This window comes from Pogoniulus pusillus, chromosome 1 (assembly GCF_015220805.1).
Source record: "Pogoniulus pusillus isolate bPogPus1 chromosome 1, bPogPus1.pri, whole genome shotgun sequence".
NCBI classification, from domain to species: Eukaryota; Metazoa; Chordata; class Aves; order Piciformes; family Lybiidae; genus Pogoniulus; species Pogoniulus pusillus.
This window is the reverse complement of record NC_087264.1, coordinates 5,895,391-5,918,114: the sequence shown is the minus strand read 5'-3', so window position 1 is coordinate 5,918,114 and position 22,724 is coordinate 5,895,391. Positions and strand designations below refer to the sequence as shown.

Sequence of the window (22,724 nt, the reverse complement as noted above, 5' to 3'; positions counted from 1 at the left end):
AGGAAGTTCTTGCCAGAGAGAGTGATTGGCATTAGAATGAGCTGCCCAGGGAGGTGGTGGAGTCACAGTCCCTGGAGATGTTCAAGAAAAGCCTGGCGGAGGCACTTAGTGCCATGGTCTATCTGTTTAGATAGGCTGGGGTCACAGGTTGGACCGAATGATCTTGGAGGTCTTTTCCAACCTAGTTGATTCTATGATTCTATAGAAGACTCGATAAGGCACTTAATGCCAAAGTCTAGTTGATTTGCTGGGGCTGGGTGATAGGTTGGACTAAGTGATCTTGGAGTCTTCTTCTAACTTGGTTGATTCTATGATTCTAGGATAAAGTCTTTTCTAAACTGGTTCATTCTATGATTCTATGACATACTTTCCAAAATGTACCTTTGCATGGGTTTCTGTTCTGCATGTCACTGGTGGTCCTTCTCTAGCAATTTTTTAAACACATTTTGGAAACTAAAATGCATGTTAAAAAAATTCTGTATTTGATTTCCCACTATTTGTATTCAAAATACAGTATCACACAGTATCATCAGGGTTGGAAGAGGCCTCATAGATCATCAAGTCCAACCCTGCACCACAGAGCTCAAGGCTAGACCATGGCACCAAGTGCCACGTCCAACCTTGCCTTGAACAGCTCCAGGGACGGCGACTCCACCACCTCCCCGGGCAGCCCATTCCAGTGTCCAATGACTCTCTCAGTGAAGAACTTTCTCCTCACCTCCAGCCTAAATCTCCCCTGGCACAGCCTGAGGCTGTGTCCTTTCATTCTGGTGCTGGCCACCTGAGAGAAGAGAGCAACCTCCTCCTGGCCACAACCTCCCCTCAGGTAGTTGTAGACAGCAATAAGGCTACCCCTGAGCCTCCTCTTCTCCAGGCTAACCAATCCCAGCTCCCTCAGCCTCTCCTTGTAGGGCTGTGCTCAAGGCCTCTCCCCAGCCTCGTCGCCCTTCTCTGGACATGCTCAAGCATCTCAATGTCCCTCCTAAACTGGGGGCCCAGAACTGAACACAATACCTGAGTAATCTCTCAACAATACTAATGTGTGTATATATATATATACACACGTAGTATAAATATATATTCATATATAGAATCATAGAATCCTCAGGTTGGAAGAGACCTCCAAGATCATCCAGTCCAAACTAGCACCCAGCCCTATCCAGTCAGAAATATAATTATATAAATATATATGTTTATATATAAATATATTTTTATACAAATACATATTTATATATAATATATATTATTTATATTTATAAAATAGAAATCTCACAAGGCTCTGTGCATTATAACCTCTGAAAGGCACAGCCATCAATTTCAACACTTATTTGCTCCATTACCTCTTTGTCATGCTGCCACCACAATCATAAAATGTGATTGATGTACCTTCATCCACAGTGTTTTTTTAGACAGGTTTATTGGCTCAACTACAAATGCCCCCAACTCAAAGGCTATGTTCCTTTTACAGAGGAATATTTTATCAGCACACATTGCAGTTCCATTTCTAAAGGGCTTTAGAAATAGCCTTCAGACAAAGCTCCTACAGCAGCGGATGTGCTAAGTGTTGCGTCTCAAAGTTGTTTCATACTTACCACCTCTAAGAATCTATCATGCAGGCATTTATTTATTTATTTATTTATTTATCCCAGCTCTGCCAAAAAGTCAGGAGTAATCTTTCACAAACCATGTTGTTTATTTTACTGTTGGCAAGACAATAGATCAAGTGCCCAGTTTTTATTGCACATGTAAATGTAACCGTGCCAGATCATTTGCGGATTCAAAGCAGAGCAACAAATAATTATGATGATAAAATAATGTTGGGAAAAGAATTTATCAGTCCTGATTTATTGCTCAAATTATCAGCAGGCAATTTGAATTTGGACTAAAGGAATAGTGAACTAGCCTTTATGCTGATATTTATGCTCTGATTTTATTGCCTTTCATGCGAAAGGCAAAGCTTCCACAAAGAACTAAGTTTGACCTTAGGTTCTAAAACCATGGTGCTCACCTTGCACAGAAAATGATTGCCTGAAAACTGAAAAAAATATCAAGGTTGATTTTGGGCCATTTTTTTTTCCTGAGACAATCAGGAGTTGATGATCAAAGGGTTGGAGCTCCTCTCCTGTGAAGTCAGGTCGAAAGATACCTCCAAGATCATCCAGTCCAACCTAGCACCCAGCCCTAGCCAGTCAACTAGACCATGGCACTAAGTGCCTCAGCCAGGCTTGGCTTCAACACCTCCAAGGACGGTGACTCCACCACCTCCCTGGGCAGCCCATTCCAATGCCAATCACTCTCTGACAACAACTTCCTCCTAACATCCAGCCTAGACCTCCTCCACCACAACTTGAGACTGTGTCCCCTTGTTCTCTTGCTGCTTGCCTGGCAGAAGAGACCAACCCTCACCTGGCTACAACCTCACTTCAGGTAGTTGTAGGCAGCAATGAGGTCACCTCTGAGCCTCCTCTTCTGCAGGCTGCACACCCCCAGCTCCCTCAGCCTCTCCTCACAGGGCTACATTCCAGGCCCCTCACCAGCTTCGTTGCTCTTCTCTGGACACCTTCCAGTCTCTCAACATCCCTCTTGAATTGAGGAGCCCAGAACTTGGGCTGATCAGCCTGAAGTGCAGAAGGCTCTAGGGAGACCTTATAGATACATTTCATTATTTGAAGAGGACCTACAAGAAGGCTGGGGAGAGACTGATTAGAAGTTGTGGTAGAATGATCATCCCAGTACTGAAAGATAAGATCTGTATTCACCTTGTCCAGAAGGAGTAAAATTACAGTGCACACTAAAAATTACTTTGGGAAAAAACAGGAGCTATGAAAATCCTGACATTAATTCTCTAATTTTAAGCGTCCTTTTCCTATGTAACTTTATGTTAATTTGGTGTTTACAGACTGTGTAAGATTCATAAGGAGATGAGACAAGGAGAGATGAGAAAGACTTTAAGATACAAAGGATGAGAGAGAATGGCCCACGCTGCCATCATTGAAGAAGTTTAAAGTTAGACAGGGGTGAGGTAGGCTATGTCTTGGCCTCGGGTTTTTTAGAATCATAGAATCAGGCAGGGTTGGAAGAGACCACAAGGATCAGCCAGTTCCAACTCCCCTGACATGCCCAGGGACACCCTACCCTAGAGCAGGCTGGACACAGCCTCATCCAGCCTGGCCTTAACCACCTCCAGCCATGGGGCCTCAACCACCTCCCTGGGCAACCCATTCCAGCCTCTCACCACTCTCATGCTCAACAACTCCCTCCTCACTGCCAGCCTGAACCTACCCAACTCCAGCTTTGCTCCATTCCCCCTAGTCCTGTCATTCCCTGACAGCCTCAAAAGTCCCTCCCCAGTTGTTTTGTAGGCTCCCTTCAGATACTGGAAGGCCACAAGAAAGTCACCTGGGAGCCTCCTCTTCTGCAGCCTGCACAGCCCCAACTCTTTCAGTCTGTGCTCACAGCAGAGCTGCTGCAGACCTCTGAGCATCCCTGTGGCCCTTCTCTGGACACACTCCAACATCTCCACATCCCTCTTGTAATAGGGACTCCAGAACTGGATGCAGTACTCCAGGTGGAGTCTCCCCAGAGCAGAGTAGAGGGGGAGAATCACCTCCCTCGACCTGCTGGCCACACTTCTGCTGCAGCCCAGGATCTGGTTGGCTTTCTGGGCTGCAAGTGCACACTGCTGGCTGCTGTTGAGCTTCTCATCCACCAGCACACCCAGGTCCCTCTGCTCAGGGCTGCTCTCCAGACACTCACAACCCATCCTGGATTTGTGCTTTGCATTGCCTTGACCCAGCTGCAGGACCTTGCACTTGGTCATGTTGAACCTCATGAAGTTGGCTTGTGCCCACCTCTCCAGCCTGTCCAGGTCCCTCTAGAAGGCATCTCTTCTCTCCAGTCTGTCTGTTGCACCACACAGCTTGATGTCATCAGCAGACTCTCTGAGGGTGCACTCAATACCTCTGCCCATATCACTGACAGATGTCAACCAAGACTGGTCCCAGGACTGATCCCTGAAGGACTCCACTTGGGCATGAACCCAATGACAGGCACTCTTTAGGTGCAGCATCAAACCAGTTCTTTATCCATCCAGTGCTGCACTAGATGGATGAAGAACTTATGCAAGAGAAAAGCAACCTTATCTGCTGATGAAAATTTTAGAGGGTTGAGCACAAGTTAAATCTTGCTTTTGTACTTTCAGTGACCATTGAGTACTACCAAAAGGATCAGAAGAGGCCAGAGGAGAATTAAGCACTAATTACCAAGTTGCAGAACATATTGATCACATCCCAGTGTCTCAAGTTAATGCTGAGCAGAAGCACGTGGGCAGAAGCATATCTTTCATTAAAAACACTGCACCAAAGTGAAGCTTGATCTATTATTCAGTGAGTGTTCTTTTGATGCAAGTGGTCATTTTACATCAAACTTTTCTATTTCTCTTTTTTTCTTAATAATGCCATGTCTACTGAGGAGGTTGGAGGAACTAAATGTCCCTGGGCAGCATAAAGTCAGCTGCAGTGAGAAAGAAGGGAAAGGTAGAGTGGTTGTGGCCAGGAGGAGGTTGCTCTCTTCTCTCAGGTGGCCAGCACCAGAACGAGAGGACACAGCCTCAGGCTGCGCCAGGGGAAATTTAGGCTGGAGGTGAGGAGAAAGTTCTTCACTGAGAGAGTCATTGGACACTGGAATGGGCTGCCCGGGGAGGTGGTGGAGTCGCCGTCCCTGGAGCTGTTCAAGGCAGGACTGGACGTGGCACTTGGTGCCATGGTCTAGCCTTGAGCTCTGTGGTAAAGGGTTGGACTTGATGATCCATGAGGTCTCTTCCAACCCTGATGATACTGTGATACTGTGAATCTGTTTACAACACTATAGAAGAAGAGGAGTGGAGCCTTTTGCACTTGCTGTGGTTGCAGACATAGAAAAGGGCTTTGTTGAGATTTATTTTTTGGATGAGACCACGAGGAAGTTATTTATGCTTCTGGCCACACTGGAAGGCCATTTTTGCTGACAATAGAGGCCTCACAGGTCTGTCTGCCTGCACCTTTATGCAAGTAGAAGAGAAAAGCTGCAGGAAGTAAACAGAGCCAGAGACTCTCGCAGAGCAGAGCCTGAGCAGGGAGAGCCGACAAGACAAATCAATAAAGAGTTTGCAGGTGCCTGTAAGACAAAGGCTGCTGCAGAAGAAGTCTCTGTTGGAAAGGAAAGGCATATGGCACAAAGTTCTGTATTAAAAAGAAATAGTATGGTAATAGTGCAAGCTGGAAACCTGTGCTTTGAAAGGAAAAGGCAAAGAGCTTTCAGCATGCTGGCCGTTATGGCGGAGTGGGATGAGAAGCGAAGCAGCTTTAAGTGCAAGAATAACTCCCTGCCTATGAAAGGGAGAAATCATAGAATGGTTTAGGTTGGAAGTGATCTCAAAGCTCATCCAGTTCCAAATCTCCAACATAGGCAGGGACACCTCCCACTAGAACAGGTTGGTCAAGGCCTCACCCAACCTTGCCTTGAACACTTCCAGGGAGAGAACAGCCACAACCTTCCTGGGCAACCTGTGCCAGTGTCTCATCACCCTCACTGTAAAGAGCTTCTTCCTAACATCTAGTTCAAATCTCCCCTCTGCCAGTTTAAACTCATTACCCCACATCCTGTCATTGCAAGACCTTGCAAATAGTCCCTCCCCAGCCCTCCTGTAGCACCCATTCAGATACTGGAAGGACACTATAAGGTCTCCTTGAAGTCTGCTCTTCTCCAGGCTGAAGAGGCCCAACTCTCTCCAGCCTGTCCTCATAGCAGAGCTGCTGCAGCCCTCTGAGCATCTTTGTGGCCCTCCTCTGGACTCTCTCCAACAACTCCATGTCCTTCTTGTGTTGGGGGCTCCAGAATTACACACAATACTCCAGATGGGGTCTAATAAGAGCAGAGTAAAGCTAGAGAATCATCTCTCTTGCCCTGTTGGCCACAATTCTCTTGCTGCAGCCCAGAACATGGTTGTTGTCTGGGTGGCACTCACACTGCTGGCTCATATTGAGCTTTTCACAGGATCACAGGATGTTAGGAGTTGGAAGGGATCCAGGGAGATTATCAAGTCCACCCCCCCTGCCAGAGCAGGACCACACAACCTAGCCAAATCACAGAGGAATGCATCGAGACAGGCCTTGAAAGTCTCCAGAGAAGCAGACTCCACAGCCTCTCTGGGGAGCCTGTGCCAGAGCTCTGGGACCCTTAGAATAAGGGGGAACTTCCTTGTGTTGAGATGGAACCTCTTGTGCTGCAATTTACACCCATTGCTCCTTGTCCTATCCCAGGGAGCAGTGAGCAGAGCCTGTCCCCCTGCTCCTGGCCAGCCCTCAGGTGTTTATAAACATTTATCAAATCTCCTTTCAGTCTTCTCCAGACTAAACAGCCTCAGGTCCCTCAGCCTCTCCTCATAAGCCATGCCCTCCAGTCCCCTCATCATCCTTGTAGCCCTACACTGGACACTCTCCAGCAGATCCCTGTCCCTCTTCAACTGGGGAGCCAACCCCCAGGTCCTTTTCCTCAGGGCTGCTCTCAGCCATTCACCACCCAATCTGGATTTGCACTTGGGATTGAGCGCACCCAGGTGCAGAACCTTACACTTGGTGTTGTTGAATGTCATGAGGTTGGCCTGGGCCCACCTCTCCAGGTCCCTCTGGATGGCATCTCTGCTCCCTAGCACATTGACTGCACCACACAGCTTGGTGTCATCTGCAGACTTGCTGAGGATGCACTTGATTCCTCTATCCATGGCATCAGAGACAGATACTTGTGAGGAAAGTCATGAAAACAGGAGACAAAAGAGAACAAAGCAAAACTGCCTGCCAGTCAGAGATGATGGACTGGCAGGAAAGAGTGTGTGTGTGCACACACATGGGTGGGGGGGGGCTAGGTGGACATAAAGCATGACAGGAATTTCTACAGAGAAATAATTTTGGAGAATTAATTTGTGTATCTCAAGCAGTACCATCACCTGTACCAAAACTGAGGAGTTTCAGGTTCTTCCTTTAGAGAGACCAAGTACAGCACTGTCCTAGGACAGCCCAGGCAGCAGTATGAGACTCATAGCCACTAATCAGGAAAACAGCCTCTCTTTGCATTCCAGAGTCACCACCAGCAGAGATCAAAGATAAATTAGGTACTGAAGCACCATCTCCCAAAGCCAGTGGGGAACAACACAGGGATTTCATCTAGCTTTGGATCAGGCATTTACAAAGAACAGAGCATACTGGGATATTGAGAAGTGGGACAAAAGATTCAGCTCTGCTAGTTCAAGGACAGGCACTGAGGCAGAAAAAAACATGTTTAATGTCTCTGGAGCTGTTGAAGAAAAGCCTAGATGAGGCACTTAGTGCCAAGGTCTAAGTGCTAGGTTGCACCGGACGATGTTGGAGGTCTCTTCCAACCTGCTTGATTCTATGGCTCTATGACCTCTAAGGATGGTGACTCCACCACCTCCCTGGGCAGCCCATTCCAAAGCCAATCACTCTCTCTGCCAACAACTTCCTCCTAACATCCAGCCTAGACCTCCCCTGTTTGGAACTGGCTGGAAAATGGGGAGCACAAGCCCTGGAAGTGTGTACAATCAAGCCTCGAATGTGAGGTCCAAGTATTGAAGCACAGTAAAACCACAGCACTGTGTGTGAAGAAGCTCAGAGGAATTTGTCCTTGAGCCTTCTGATAAACAGCTTCTGTGGGTCTGTGCTCAAAGCAGGAGGGAATTGGGAGGAATATGCAAATTCCAATACTTAGGTGCACTAACAATGCTTTTGCAGTAACTGCAAGTAGGGAAGATTATGCATATTCAAATATTTAGATGCGCCAAATGATAAGGAAAATACCACACAGTGTGCTGTATGTGTTTCATACTTCTCACCCTAACTGAAAAGTATGTGCTTGGTAACTTGGAATCTCATGCTCTCAATAAAGAATTGGAGCTTGGATTGCTTAGCTCAAACCAAGCGGTCCCCAGTTCCCGTCCCCTTCCGCACTCCCCCACCACAATTTGAGACTGTGTCCCCTTGATCTGTTGCTAGTTGCCTGGCAGAAGAGACCAACCCACACCTGGCTACAGCCTCCCTTCAGGTATCACGGTATCACAGTATCACCAAGGTTGGAAGAGACCTCACAGATCATCAAGTCCAACCCTTTACCACAGAGCTCAAGGCTAGACCATGGCACCAAGTGCCACGTCCAATCTTGCCTTGAACAGCTCCAGGGACAGCGACTCCACCACCTCCCTGGGCAGCCCATTCCAGTGTCCAATGACTCTCTCAGTGAAGAACTTTCTCCTCACCTCCAGCCTAAATTTCCCCTGGCGCAGCCTGAGGCTGTGTCCTCTCGTTCTGGTGCTGGCCACCTAAGAGAAGAGAGCAACCTCTTCCTGGCCACAACCACTCCTCAGTATAAAGCTGATGAATCACAATGGCAAAAAGAGCTGGAGGAGGACTTTTTAGGCTATCAGGTAGTGACAGGACTAGAGGCAATGGAGCAAAGCTGGAGCTGGGTAGGTTCAGACTGGCCATAAGAAGGAAGTTGCTGAGCACGAGAGTGGTGAGAGCCTGGAATGGGTTGCTGTCACTGGCAGCCGTGTACAGAATGTACATCTTCTTCCCAATAAAGCGGCTCCCACCACACACTCAGGGCAGAAGGAGGGGGAAAGGAGAGCAAACTGACCTTGTTGTGAGTTCATAGAATCATCATAGAATCAACCAGGTTGGAAGACACCTCCAAGATCATCCAGGCCAACCTATCCCCCAGCCCTATCCAGTCAACTAGACCATAGCACTAAGTGCCTCATCCAGGCTTTGCTTGAAGACCTCCAGGGACAGTGCCTCCACCACCTCCCTGGGCAGCCCATTCCAATGCCAATCACTCTCTCTGGGAAGAACTTCCTCCTAACATCCAGCCTAGACCTACCCCGGCACAACTTGAGACTGCGTCTTACAGAATTGAATAATTATCTTCCAGTCCCCAGAAGATCTTTTAACCCTGTAGTATCAACCTGGGACACTCAGGGAGGTGGTTGAGGCCCCATGGCTGGAGCTGTTTAAGGCCAGGCTGGATGAGGCTGTGGGCAGTCTGCTCTAGGGTAGGGTGTCCCTGCACATGTCAGGGGTGTTGGTACTAGATGACTCTTGTGGTCCCTTCCAACCCTGACTGATTCTATGATTCTAGATACATAAGCAAGTTGATACACAGGCCTTGCTGATCTTATTCCACTTAATCTGATAATGTCTTAGTGTAGCATTGACAAGCCAGTGCCTAGTAATTATTTAGAAGCTGCCTCATGGTCATGTTTTGTAGCTTATTGTTGTCACCTACAGTTGAAAAGGGGCCAATATTAAAATACCTCATCTCAAACCTCTTTTCCTATTATGTGTTGTGATATAAAAAGAACTAGGAAAATATTTCACTGCATATTTATGCCTTTCAAATTCTCAGATTACTGAGGAACAGGAATGGAGGAAGGAAATGGCATCCTCATTGTGCTGGTTCCTTTTATCATTCAGATGTTCAGATCAGACAGTGAGATGCATACCTCTTTCTTTAATAAATGGTTGCTCATTGTGTTCTACCCCATTACATAGTGTCTGCTTTAGAAGACTGGCACTTTGTACATGTCATAACTGGGGGCAAGGCTGCAGATACAGTTTAGTGCATGACTGGAACAAAGAAGCACAACGAGATTCAAGGAGTGGAAAGCTGACTGTAGAATATATTAAGGCAAAGAGAAAGAAGCAAGATTTGAGATGTGGTTAAGCACAGACCAGCGTAAGTTATGCCAGGTGTTACCCTCTTTCATTTGAAGTCTTCCAATCAAGACAGAGTATCTTTTACAAAAATATCTTTTTCTTGAATCTCCAGCAGAGAAAAAAAGTGAAGATAAATATTTCATAGAGAGCCCAAGCTGCATTTTGAAAAGCCTCAGAAGTATCCTAACATTCCAACAGCCACAGCTCTAGCGTTTTGAGCCCAGAATCCAGCACGACAAAGGTGTGATGCCAGGATCTGCAGTGAGCAAAAAAAGGCTGTTCACAAACTAAGGTTCAGATTGCTTAGTTACACATTGCAGCAGAATTCACAATAGGCTGGAGAAGTGTTACTTAAAAGTCAACCACTGCTGAAGTCAAAAGGATGTCTATCAAAAGGCCACATACTTGAACACAGGTCTATATCTTGGGACTGCAGGAAACAACACTAGGGAAATCAAAGTTCATGTTCTGCACTTCATAGCTGATATGTCCACCCTGATTTCTGCCTTCTGTACAATGACACAATTCAAGAGAGATGTTGAGGTGCTGGAATGTGTCCAAGAGAAAGGCGATGAAGCTGGTGAGGAGCCTGGAACACAAACCCTATGAGGAGAGGCTGAGGGAGCTGGGGGTGTGCAGCCTGCAGAAGAGGAGGCTCAGGGCAGACCTCATTGCTGTCTACGACTACCTGAAGAGAGGTTGTAGCCAGGTGGGGTTGGTCTCTTCTGCCAGGCAAGCAGCAATAGAACAAGAGGACACAGTCTCAAGTTGTGCTGGGGGAAGTATAGGCTGGATGTTAGGAAGAAGTTCTTCCGAGAGAGAGTGATTGGCATTGGAATGGGCTGCCCAGGGAGGTGGTGGAGTCATCATCCCTGGAGATGTTCAAGTAAAGCCTGGCTGAGGCACTGAGTGCCATGGTCTAGTTGATTGGACAGGGCTGGGTGCTAGGTTGGACTGGATGATCTTGGACATGTCTTCCAACCTGGCTGATTCTATGATTCCATGTTTCACCAGCTCGGAGACCAGAGTGTGGTGCAGGACAGTGTCATAGGCTTTGCTCTACTCCAGGTAAATGACATCAGTTGCTTGCCCCTCATCTGTTAGTGTTGTGACCTGTTCATATAAAAGAGAAGTGACCAATGTTCTAACTTGACCAATATGCCATTTTTGTCTCATTGAAATATCTCCTCATTGACAAAACACCAAGAGCAAAAAGCTCACTAACACTTGCTATATCTCCTTACTAATTCCTTAAGTTATGTGTAAAATTTCTTTTTATCCTGCAGTTTTCCCAGCTCAGAACTGCTTTGATGTTTCTCCCCCCTCTTTGTAGGGTTTCTCCCCAGACCTCATTGCTCTCCAGCCAGAGCTTATTTCCTCTTAGTGCTTTTTATCCTCATTTGTGGTGGTTTCTGGCATTATATCAAGTAACCTGACCAACACTGTCAATAATTTATTCTGACTCCTTTTTCCCATGAATGATATAGGTTTCAAGAAATTTCTTATTTTAAATAATCAACAACATCCTTGTTCTTGGAATAGAAGGAATATTAAAGATGAAAACAGCTCTGGCAGCATTGTGGTTGTCAGTAACCTAAGTGTTGCTGCTCTTTGGTCTCCAGCCACAGCAGTGGTAGTGGTCATCCCACACACATACCTCAGCACAACCAAAAGAGCAATTTCCCATTCTCTGTGTGATCCCAGGAGATGAATAGCTCTGTTTTACAGATACTTTTCCCCTGGAGATGTACTAGCCATGACAAGAACTGACACCAAGCACTGTACTAGACCATCATCCTGATTTTGAAAGCCAAACTGTCACCTTGCTTTTGATTCTGACTCCTGTTACAAATCTCAAAGTTAACAGCAAATTCCCCCATTGCAAAGCAGAATACAGAGTGACTTTCTCACTCTGAAATGCATAGGTAAAACTGCTGCATGGCCAACGTTTTTATACTTCAATCTTGCTTTAAAACATTCTTTTTGCCAGAAATAAGCCATTACCATTCAGTTCTCCAAGGATTTCAAGCTGATAATCAGCATATTTAGCACCTGCACAGCTTTTGTTGCTGCAGCAACCCCTTTTTTTCTCATTCCTCATCCCATACTTACTTTAATCACAAGTTTTACTAATTAGTACAGGCTTCTCTCTCAGTTGGATATCAAAATCTTTTTACCATAACTCAAAACTTCCATTCCTTTTAACTCCAGCAGCACAGTAGGGTACAGGTCCAAGAAGTATTTGTAGCACTGACCAAGATTCAAATCTGGAAAGCCAAGTGACTGCAGCATATGGAGGAAAGAAAGGAAGAAAGATGTTCCTTTGCCTATGAGGAGAGGCTGAAGTAGCTGAGATTGTTTAGCCTGGAGAAGAGGAGGCTCAGGGCAGACCTCATTGCTGTCTACAACTAGCTGAAGGGAGGTTGCAGCCAGATGGGGTTTAGTCTCTTCTGCCAGGCAACCAGCAATAGAACAAGGGGACACAGTCTCAAGTTGTGGTGGGGGAAGTATAGGCTGGATGTTAGGAGGAAGTTCTTCCCAGAGAGAGTGATTGGCATTGGAATGGGCTGCTCAGGGAGGTGGTGGAGGCACTGTCCCTGGAGGAGGTTCAAGAAGAGACTGGCTGAGGCACTTAGTGCCATGGTCTAGTTGACTGGTTAGGGCTGGATGCTAGGTTGGACTGGATGATCTTGGAGGTCTCTTCCAACCTGGTTGATTCTATGATTCTATGTTTGAGGTTTCCAGGAGGATTCATAGATGTTTTAATACCAATGCAGGTGAAGTGGAATGGAGAAGGCTTGAACAAAAAACCCTGAAGAATTTATCTTTTTAATCAAGAAATAAAGGCATTATTTCTTATTTCCTATTATTTCCTTGTTAGCTTGACCTACTTCTATGTACTTTTCCCACTGGGCCGGAAGTAAAAGATAGTGAAAGAAGAGCCTTATTCACTCATTGGATGCAGCCTGTGAACATCAATCCCCAGTCAGAAACAACTTCTGTGAGGATCCAAAGGTAAGGGCTGACTTACAAAAACCTACATGAAATAATATTAGCATACTTGAGAAATTGCTTCACTGCCCAAGCAGAGCAGAGCTGGATGGATTGGCCCTGTGAAAATCAGCATATTCCTGGCAAGAGCTCCCAAACAGTCCCATGTTGTGAACCTTCCATCCCTGGTGGCAGCAATGAGTTCCTGCACTAAGTTTAACTGCCTGCAGCAAGCACTCAAAACTGACACCTGATGTTTCTCTGGAGAAGCAAAAGATGTGAGAAGTTTTTGCAGTAACACAAATATGTCTGTTAGCTTTCTAACACAGGACAGCAGACACTGCTCCTTCTGTTTTATAACCTTAGACAGTAGCTAAGATTTTTCCAAGGCTGTGTACAATTTTGGATGCCTTTGTTTGGAAGACTTCTTCAAGAAATGCAATCTTAAGTAAAAAAGTAGTAAGAGCTCTTTCATAAGGAAGCAACAGCATCCATCTCAATCACCTGGGAAGGATCCAAGAACACAAACCCTATGAGGAGAGGCTGAGGGAGCTGGAGGTGTTTAGCCTGAAGAAGAGAAGGCTCAGAGGTGACCTCATTGTTGTCTACAACTCTCTGAAGGGAAGTTATAGCCAGGTGAGGGTTGGTTTCTTCTCCCAGGCAACCAGCAAGAGAACAAGGGGACACATTCTCAAGTTGTGCCAGGGAAGGTCTAGGCTGGATGTTAGGAGGAAGTTGTTGGCAGAGAGAGTGATTTGGTTTGGAATGGGCTGCCCAGGTTGGTGCTGGAGTCACTGTCTGTGGAGGTGTTCAAGAAAAGCCTGAGGCACCTGTTGCCATGGTCTAATTGATTGTCTAGGGCTGGGTGCTAGGTTGGACTGGATGATGTTGGAGGTCTCTTCCAACCTGGTTGATTCTATGATTCTATGATGAAGCCAGGGCACTCAATTTGCATTTTAAATGGTACCAATAGATAGCCAAAACTGGGGATATGGATCCATGTCTCGACTGGCCACATTGTAAGAACATAATTTAATCTTTCTGTCATTTTAAAGGGTTAATTTTCTAGGAAGAATATCAATTTATCTGATTGAAAAAGGCAGTTACTTCACAATAGTTTACAAATGTTTAATGGTGAATATCTTCAGTTAGCCTAAACTACTCCAGACATAGCCATAACTACAAGGAGGAGTCACTTGAATATTAATTGAGTACTTCATATGATAGGTTACCAAGTTAAACATCCCATGTGTTTCTTAAAAGTATTTTCAGAGGTGCATAGTCTAAAAGAGTACAATTTACTTAATGAGATGTAAATTACACTAATGGAATTCACCAGGAGAAAAAGGTTATAAAGTCTTGAGCAGTTATTCAGAGGCCTAGGGTGACACTAGGATACAAGGCTCCAAAGCCTCCACCATAGTGAGTAAAGAGAAATAGGTTCCTGTAGAGAGCAAGAGTCAGGCCAGAAAGTTAATGCAAAAGTTCTGATTCAGCTATGGAGGATCATAGAAATGGCTGGAGGGCCTGGCCCAGAGAGTGGTGGTGAATGGTGCCACATCCAGTTGGCAGCTGGCACTAGTGGTGTGCCCCAGGGATCAGTGCTGGGCACAGTCCTGTTCAATATCTTTATTGATGATCTGGACAAAGGGATTGAGTCCAGCATCAGTAAGTTTGCAGATGACACCAAGTTAGGAGCAGGTGTAGATCTGTTGGAGGGTAGGAGAGCCCTGCAGAGGGACCTGGACAGGCTGGATGGGTGGGAAGAGGCCAATGGGATGAGATTGAACAAGGCCAAGTGTTGGGTTCTACACTTTGGCCACAACAACCCCAAGCAGCACTACAGGCTGGGGACAGAGTGGCTGGAGAGCAGCCAGGAAGAAAGGGACCTGAGGGTACTGATAGATAGTAGCTGAACATGAGGCAGCAGTGTGCCCAGGTGGGCGGCAGAGCCAATGGCATCCTGGCCTGGCTCAGGAACAGCGTGGCCAGTAGGACAAGGGAGGTTATTCTTCCCCTGTACTCAACATTGGTCAGGCCACAGCTTGAGTACTGTGTCCAGTTCTGGGCTCCTCAATTCAAGAGAGATGTTGAGGTGCTGGAACATGTCCAGAGAAGGGAGGTCTAGGCTGCATGTTAGGAGGAAGTTGTTGTCAGAGAGAGTGATTTGCATTGGAATGGGCGGGCTGCCCAGAGAGGTGTTCCAGAGAAGCCTGGCTGAGGCACCTAGTGCCATGGTCTAGTTGATTGTCTAGGGCTGGGTGCTAGGTTGGACTGGATGATCCTGGACGTCTCTTCCAACCTGGTTGATTCTATGATTCTATTCTGTATCTGTCACTATCGTCTCTGACTGAAGCCTGAAGAGGCTGCCTTTCCAGGAAGAGAATAGCTTTTGTGATTTCTCTCAACCCTCCTTAGCTACTCATGTTTTAGGATCTTCACTATTATTTCAAAGCTTGGTAGGGAAAGAGGCTTTGTGATGAACTAGATGAAACCCATCAATATACTCATATCCCATATAACTGCAGTGAGCAAAGAAATTGAAGATGTCACTTCCCATATTTCATAAGTCCACCATGAGCCTCATGAGATCCAGTAATGGAGCTCCTAGTAAAACAAAAGGCAGTCTAGAGCCAGATTTGTTTCTTGAACCTATTTAAATAAACCATAAAGTAAGCCCATTACACCTAGTCAATAACAGGATTAACAGAGGCAAAGCAGAGAATAGGAAGCACAATGCTGAAGCCAAAGCCTTCTCCTACATTCTGAGCTATTTTAAGATAGTGAAAGAGGTTTTTGTTATTATTTTCTCTTCTTTATAACCATTAGAGGCATTTCAGAAGTGAGTAGGGAATTGCTGTAACGATTGAAATGTTTGATAAGCTGTCCTATGATGAGACAGGAACCTCCTGGACTGTGGCTGGTTGGTTGAGTAGCCCTTGCAGCAAGTATCTGGATAGTTATGTTCCCTTATGTCCCCCCTCTATGACCCTCTTGAACTCAGGAGCCCAGAACTAGACACAGTACTTTGCCTTGGTGAGGCCACATGTGGTGTAGAGGGGCAGGAGAACTTCTCTTGACCTGTTAGCCACAGCCCTTCCAATACACCCCATAATGACACTGCCCCTCCTGGCAATGAGAGCACATTGCTGGCTCATGGTCAACCTCCCATCCACCAGGACCCCCAGATCCTTTTCCTCTCCACTGCCTTCCAACAGGTCAGTCCCCAACCTAGACTGATACCTGAGGTTGTTCTTTCCCAGGTGCAAGACTCTACACTTGTCCTTGTTAAATTTCATTGTTTGCTCCAGCCCAACCCTCCAGCCTGTCCAAGCTTGGCTAAATGGCAGCACAGCCACTCCACCCAGTTTGCTGTCATCAGCAAACTTGCTGACAGTTCACTCTGTGCCCTCATCCAGGTCACTGATGAATATATATTGCCACTTAGTGCCATGGTCTAGTTGAGTGGATAGGGCTGGATGCTAGGTTGCCCTGGATGATCTTGGAGATCTCTTCCAACCTGGTTGATTCTATGATATTGAACAGAACTGGTCCCAGTACAGACTCCTGTGGGACCCCACTAGTCACAGGCCTCCAACTAGACTTCATCCATTTGATCACAACTCTCTGGCTTCTCTCCCTTGGCCAGTTCCCAATCCACCTCACTACTTGATCATCCAGACCACACTGCCTCAGTTTAGCCAGAAGGATGTTGTGAGGGACAGTGTCAAACACTTTACTGAAATCAAGACAAACCACATCCACTGCTCTACCATCATCAATCCATCTGGTTGTGTCTCCATAAGAGGCTATCAGGTTGGTCAAACATGACTTCCCCTTGATAAAACCATGTTGACTGCTCCTAATGACCCCACTGTCCTTGATATGCGTAAGGACAGCATCAAGGACAAATTTCTGTTACCTTTCTGGGGATGGAGGTGAGGCTGACCAATCTACAGTTACCTGGGTCCTCATTCTTACTCTTTTTGAAGATTGGAATGATGTTAGCCATCCTCCAGTCCCCAGGCACCTCTCCTGTCCACCATGACTTACTGAAGACGGTAGAGAGTGGCCTGGCAGTGACCTGTGCCAGCTCCCTCAGCACCCATGGGTGCATGCCATCAGGACCCATGGACTTAAGATGTCCAGATTAGTCAACTGTTCCTTAAACCAGTCCTCATCAACCAGAGAAGAGTCCTTTGTCACCCTTTCCTCTGGTCTCTCAAGTGTCAGGGCCTCCTGAGGACAGACTCCAGCAGTATAGACAAAGAAGGCATTTTGGAACTCTACCTTCTCTGTGTTCTCTGTCACCCAGGCACCCACCTCATTCAGCAGAGGGCCTACATTGCCTCTAACATTAGCTTCTCCTGCAATGTATTTGAAGAAGCCCTGTTTGTTATCCTTGACCTCCCTTGCAAGGTTGAGTTCAACAAGGCCTTAACCTTCCTAGTTGTTTCCCTACACCCTCTGACAACAGCCCTATACTCCTCCCAGGTGGCTATCCCCTCCTTCCATGATCTGTAGACTCTCTTTTTCCACTTAGGTTTGTTTAGCAGTTCCTTACTTAACCATGCAGGTCTCCTGGCTCTCTTTCTCAATTTCCCACTTGCTGGGATGCACTGATATTCAGCTTAGAAGAAGAGATCCTTAAGTATTAACCACCTATCATGGGCCCCTCTTCCTTCTACTACCCCCAGCAATAGAACAAGGGGATACAGTCTCAAGTTGTGCCAGGGTAGGTATAGGCTGGATATTAGGAAGAAGTTCTTCACAGAGAGAGTGATTGGCATTGGAATGGGCTGCCCAGGGAGGTGGTGGAGGCACCGTCCCTGGGGGTCTTCAAGAAAAGACTGGATGAGGCACTTAGTGCCATGGTCTAGTTGATTGGATAGGGCTGGGTGCTAGGTTGGCCTGGATGATCTTGGAGGTCTCTTTCAACCTGGTTGATTCTATGATTCTATCTCATGAGACTTCACCCAACAGTTGCTTGAAAATACCAAAGTTGGCCCTCCTGAAATCCAGGGTTGTAGTCCTGCTTGATATCCTGTCTTGAACTCTACCATCTCATAATCACTAAGGCCAAGGCTGTCCTCAACTTCCACTGCTTCAACCAAACCCTCCTTGTTGGTGAGGATAAGATCCAGCAGTGATTCCCTCCTAGCTGGCTCCTCCACCATTTGCATCAAGGAGCTATTATCAATGCACTGGAGGAACTTCCTGGACTGTGGTTGGCTGAGTAGTCCTTGCAGCAAATATCTGGAGAGTTAAAACCCCTCATGAGAACCAAGGTGTGTGATTGTGAGGCTGCTATTAGCTGCCTGTAGAAGGCCTCATCACCTTTCTGATCCTGATCAAGTGGCCTGCAATAGACACCCACAACTGTATCACCCATACTAGCTTGTCCCTTAATTCACACCCACAACCTATCGACTTGCCCCTCACCCTCCCCTGGACATAACTCAAGACATTCTAGTTGCTCCCTCACGTAAAGAGCAGCTCTGACAAACCTGGTGGCCTTCTATGAACAGGTCACAACATTAATAGATGAGAGATGAGCAACTGATGTCATTTACCTAGACTTAAACTTGGCATTCTCAAATCCAGTACAAATGCAAATGTAGATCTTCTGTTATTACAGTAGTTTGCTCAAACAGCCCACAGCATTCCTTGTCTCACAATGCCAGACCTGGTTCCTAAAAATGAGGAGCTTAAACAGCTTAGCATTTGAAGGGAGTTGTCATAATCCTGAAATCATTTAGAATATAATAAATGGAATCAACCAGGTTGAAAGAGACCTCCAAGATCATCCAATCCAACCTAGCACCCAGCCCTAGCCAGTCAACTAGATCATGGCACTAAGTGCCTCAGCCAGGCTTTACTTGAACACCTGCAGGGATGCCGACTCCACCACCTCCCTGGGCAGCCCATTCCAATGCCAATCACTCTCTCTGACAACAACTTCCTCCTAACATCCAGCCTGAACCTCCCCCAGCACAACTTGAGGCTGTGTCCCCTTGTTCTCTTGCTATTTGCCTGGCAGAAGAGACCAATCTCCACCTTGCTACAGCCTCCCTTCAGGCAGTTGTAGACAGCAAACAAACAGATTTCTTTTGATTCTAGTTTGTGTTTTTGGCTTTTTGGTATGCTTAATTTGTTTGTTTGCTGGGAGTTTATTTGGTGAGGTTTTTTTTTTTTAGTTAACAACACATCAGCATTCTGTTGGGTTTGATGTTTATGATTCCTTTGGTAGCTTTAGCAGGTTTCATAGAATCAGCCAGGTTGGAAGAGACCTCCAAGATCATCCAGTCCAAACTAGCACCCAGCCCTGCGCACTCAACTAGACCATGGCACTAAGTGCCTCAGCCAGGCTTTGCTTGAACACTTCCAGGGACAGTGACTCCACCATGTCCCTGGGCAGCCCATTCCAATGTCGCTGCAGCAAGGTTTGCGTACAGATGAGTAACAAGACTTACACTGCTTTTCATCTGCTTTGGGTTTTTTGTTGCTGTGTGTGGGTTTGTTTTTACTTTTTTTTTTAATTAAGTGAAACAATCTAATTGGCAACATAGAGAAGCTTTCTGACATTCTTGGTGCCAAAGGACATGACCTTGTCAACTGTCTGCTTAGTAAGATCTAATTATTTCTGCAGTGTATGAGCTTGTTTCTCAAACTGATAGCCCTTTTAGGAAAGCCCAAAGTGGTTACAGAGAACTGTGCTCACATCAGCTACACTTGTAATTATCATCACAAGAATTTGTCTAAACTAACAGAAGCCTCAACTCCAATGTGAAAGAAACAAACTTAACAGCAGATGAGATGCCACATCATTGTTAGAGGCATCTTCAAACCCCCCTTCACCTTCACATACACATGTTAACTATGTGTCATGCAGAGAATCTGACAAGTGTGGAGTAACTCTTTGGTTAAGATTTAAGGCCATGTCCATAAGTTTGTGTCACAGTATCAAAGTATTAAAATATTAAAGTATTAGAATCATAGAATCAACCAGGTTGGAAGAGACCTCTCAAGATCATCCAGTCCAACCTAGCACCCAGCCCTAACCAATCAACCAGACCATGGCACTAAGTGCCTCAGCCAGTCTTTTCTTGAAGACCCCCAGGGACAGTGCCTCCACCACCTCCCTGGGCAGCCCATTCCAATGCCAATCACTCTCTCTGTGAAGAACTTCTTCCTAATATCCAGCCTATACCTACCCTGGCACAACTTGAGACTGTGTCCCCTTGTTCTATTGCTGGTTGCCTGGGAGAAGAGGCCACCCCCCACCTGGCTACAATGCCCCTTCAGGTAGTTGTAGACAGTAATGAGGTCACCCCTGAGCCTCCTCTTCTCCAGGCTAAACAGGCCCAGCTCCCTCAACCTCTCCTCATAGGATTTGTGCTCCAGGCCCCTCACCAGCTTCATTGCCCTTCTCTGGACATGTTCCAGCACCTCAACATCCTTCTTGAATTGAGGGGCCCAGAACTGGACACAGTACTCAAGGTGTGGCCTGACCAGTGCTGAGTACAGGGGAAGAATAACCTCCCTTGTCCTACTGGCCACACTGTTCCTGATGCAGGCCAGGATGCCATTGGCTCTCTTGGCCACCTGGGCACACTGCTGCCTCATCTTCAGCTACTACCTACCAGTACCTCCAGGTCCCTTTCCTCCTGGCTGCTCTCCAGCCACTCAGTCCCCAGCCTATAGTGCTGCTTGCGGTTCTTGTGGCCAAAGTGCAGCACCCTGCACTTGGAGCTGTTGAACCCCATCCCATTGGACTCTGCCCATCTGTCCAGGCGGTCAAGGTCCCACTGCAGAGCCCTTCTGCCCTCCAACCCAGCCACATCTGCTCCCAGCTTGGTGTCATCTGCAAACTTGCTGATGACTGACTCCATGCCCTCATCCAGATCATCTATGAAGATGTCAAAGAGGATGGGGCCCAGCACTGATCCCTGAGGGACACCATTAGTGACAGCTGCCAGCTGGATGTGGCACCATTCACCACCTCTCTCTGGGTCCGGCCCTCCAGCCAGTTCCTAACCCAGCACAGAGTGTTGCCATGCAAGCCATGGGCTGACAGCTTAGCCAGCAGTGTGCTGTGGGGGACAGTGTCAAAGGCCTTGCTGAAGTCCAGATAGAGCACATCCACAGGCCTCCCCACATCCACCAAGCGGGTACCTGATCATAGAAGGAGATCAGGTTGGAGAGGCAGGATGTGCCCTTCCTAAATCCATGTTGGCTGGACCTGAGCCCTTTGCCATCCCTCAGGTGCGCTCTTATCACCCCCAAGATAACCTGCTCCATCAGTTTCCCTGGCACTGAGGTCAGGCTGACAGGTCTGTAGTTCCCAGGTTCCTCCATCCGACCCTTCTTGTGGATGGGGACCACGCTGGCCAATTTCCAGTCTCCTGTGACCTCTCCAGTGAGCCAGGACTGCTGGAAAATGGTGGAGAGCAGCTTGGCCAGCTCAGCTGCCAGCTCTCTCAGCACCCTGGGATGGATCCCATCTGGTCTCATGGACTTGTGGGTGTCCAGATGGCTCAGCAGGTCCTGAACTAATTCTTCATGAATTTCCAGGGCAGCACACTGCTCCCCAACCCCATCCCCCAGTTCAAGAGGCCACTTGCCTCCTCCTCCCTCCTTACTGTTGAAAACCGAGGCGAAGAAGGCATTCAGGACCTCAGCCTTTTCTTCATCATTTTTTTGTCAGCTGTACGTCACAAAGGATGAACAGGAAAAAATCTAAGACATGCACACAAACAACAATACTATGGAGACATAGAATCAACCAGGTTGGAAGAGACCTCCAAGATCAGCCAGGCCAACCTAGCACCCAGCCCTATCCAGTCAACCAGACCATGGCACAAAGTGCCTCAGCCAGGCTTTTCTTGAACACCTCCAGGGATGGTGCCTCCACCACTCCCTGGGCAGCCCATTCCAAAGGCAAATCACTCTACCTGTGGAGGAAGTCAAGGAACATTTACAGCACTTGCATAGCATGTTTGGCAAAGCTGGCAAGGACAGTGGAGTGTTGCTATCCACACACAGTTAAAGAAACCATGGAAAATGCAGCAGAGCAGAGGAGACAAAATGCAACCTATGTGGCACCCAAAATGTACTCTACATGGGACCCAGAAAGAACCACATGAAATGCTTTCAGCTGTTGTCCTTGAGTCCTGGATACCCCAAAATTCCTCTCCCTGCACGGTTTGAATGGGAGAGGAAAGGTGTGTAAAACCTGCCCTGCAGGCATGAAAGGGGGCAGCAAAGCACCCTTCTGGCACGAGGGGTGCCGTGTGCAGATGCCCACACTAGAAATGGGCTGGTGATTGGCTGTGGTCTTCATGTCTAGGAAGTGGTAACTCCACTCTTGGTCGAGAAAAGCTATAAATATTGGGGTGCTGCCCACCTTGGGGTGCCTGCCTTAGAGTTCTCCCCCACCTGGACAGGTCCTGCAGAAAGAGTCCCCTGGCACTGAGAAGGACAAGCTCCTGAGGGACTGGACCTTCTTTGGATGGCTTCCCACCATAAGCAGCCCTTTGTGCAAGCTCAATAGGCCTAAGGAGCCTCAGATGTCCTTTGAAAGAGAGCTGACAAGCATCTGGACTGTCCTTTCTCTCAGACAGCCTAACTCACCTGTGAGCAAACTTTCTGCTCAGCCCAGGGGAAATTTAGGCTCGAGGTGAGGAGAAAGTTCTTCACTGAGAGAGTCATTGGACACTGGAATGGGCTGCCTGGGGAGGTGGTGGAGTTGTCGTCCCTGGGGCACTTCAAGGCAAGGTTGGACGTGGCACTTGGTGCCATGGTCTAGCCTTGAGCTCTGTGGTAAAGGGTTGGACTTGATGATCTGTGAGGTCTCTTCCAACCCTGATGATACTGTGATACTGTGACAAGCATCTGGACTGTCCTTTCTCTCAGACAGCCTAACTAACTCACCTGTGAGCAAACTTTCTGCTCAGCTCGATTAATAAT

General features: G+C 47.1%; 1 long non-coding RNA gene across 1 annotated transcript in view; it reads right to left on the bottom strand.

Annotated features, from left to right (window-relative positions):
• The window catches only part of LOC135182295 (uncharacterized), a 122,671-nt gene that overhangs the window by 77,249 nt on the left and 22,698 nt on the right, over positions 1-22,724 (bottom strand). The window lies entirely within an intron of this gene.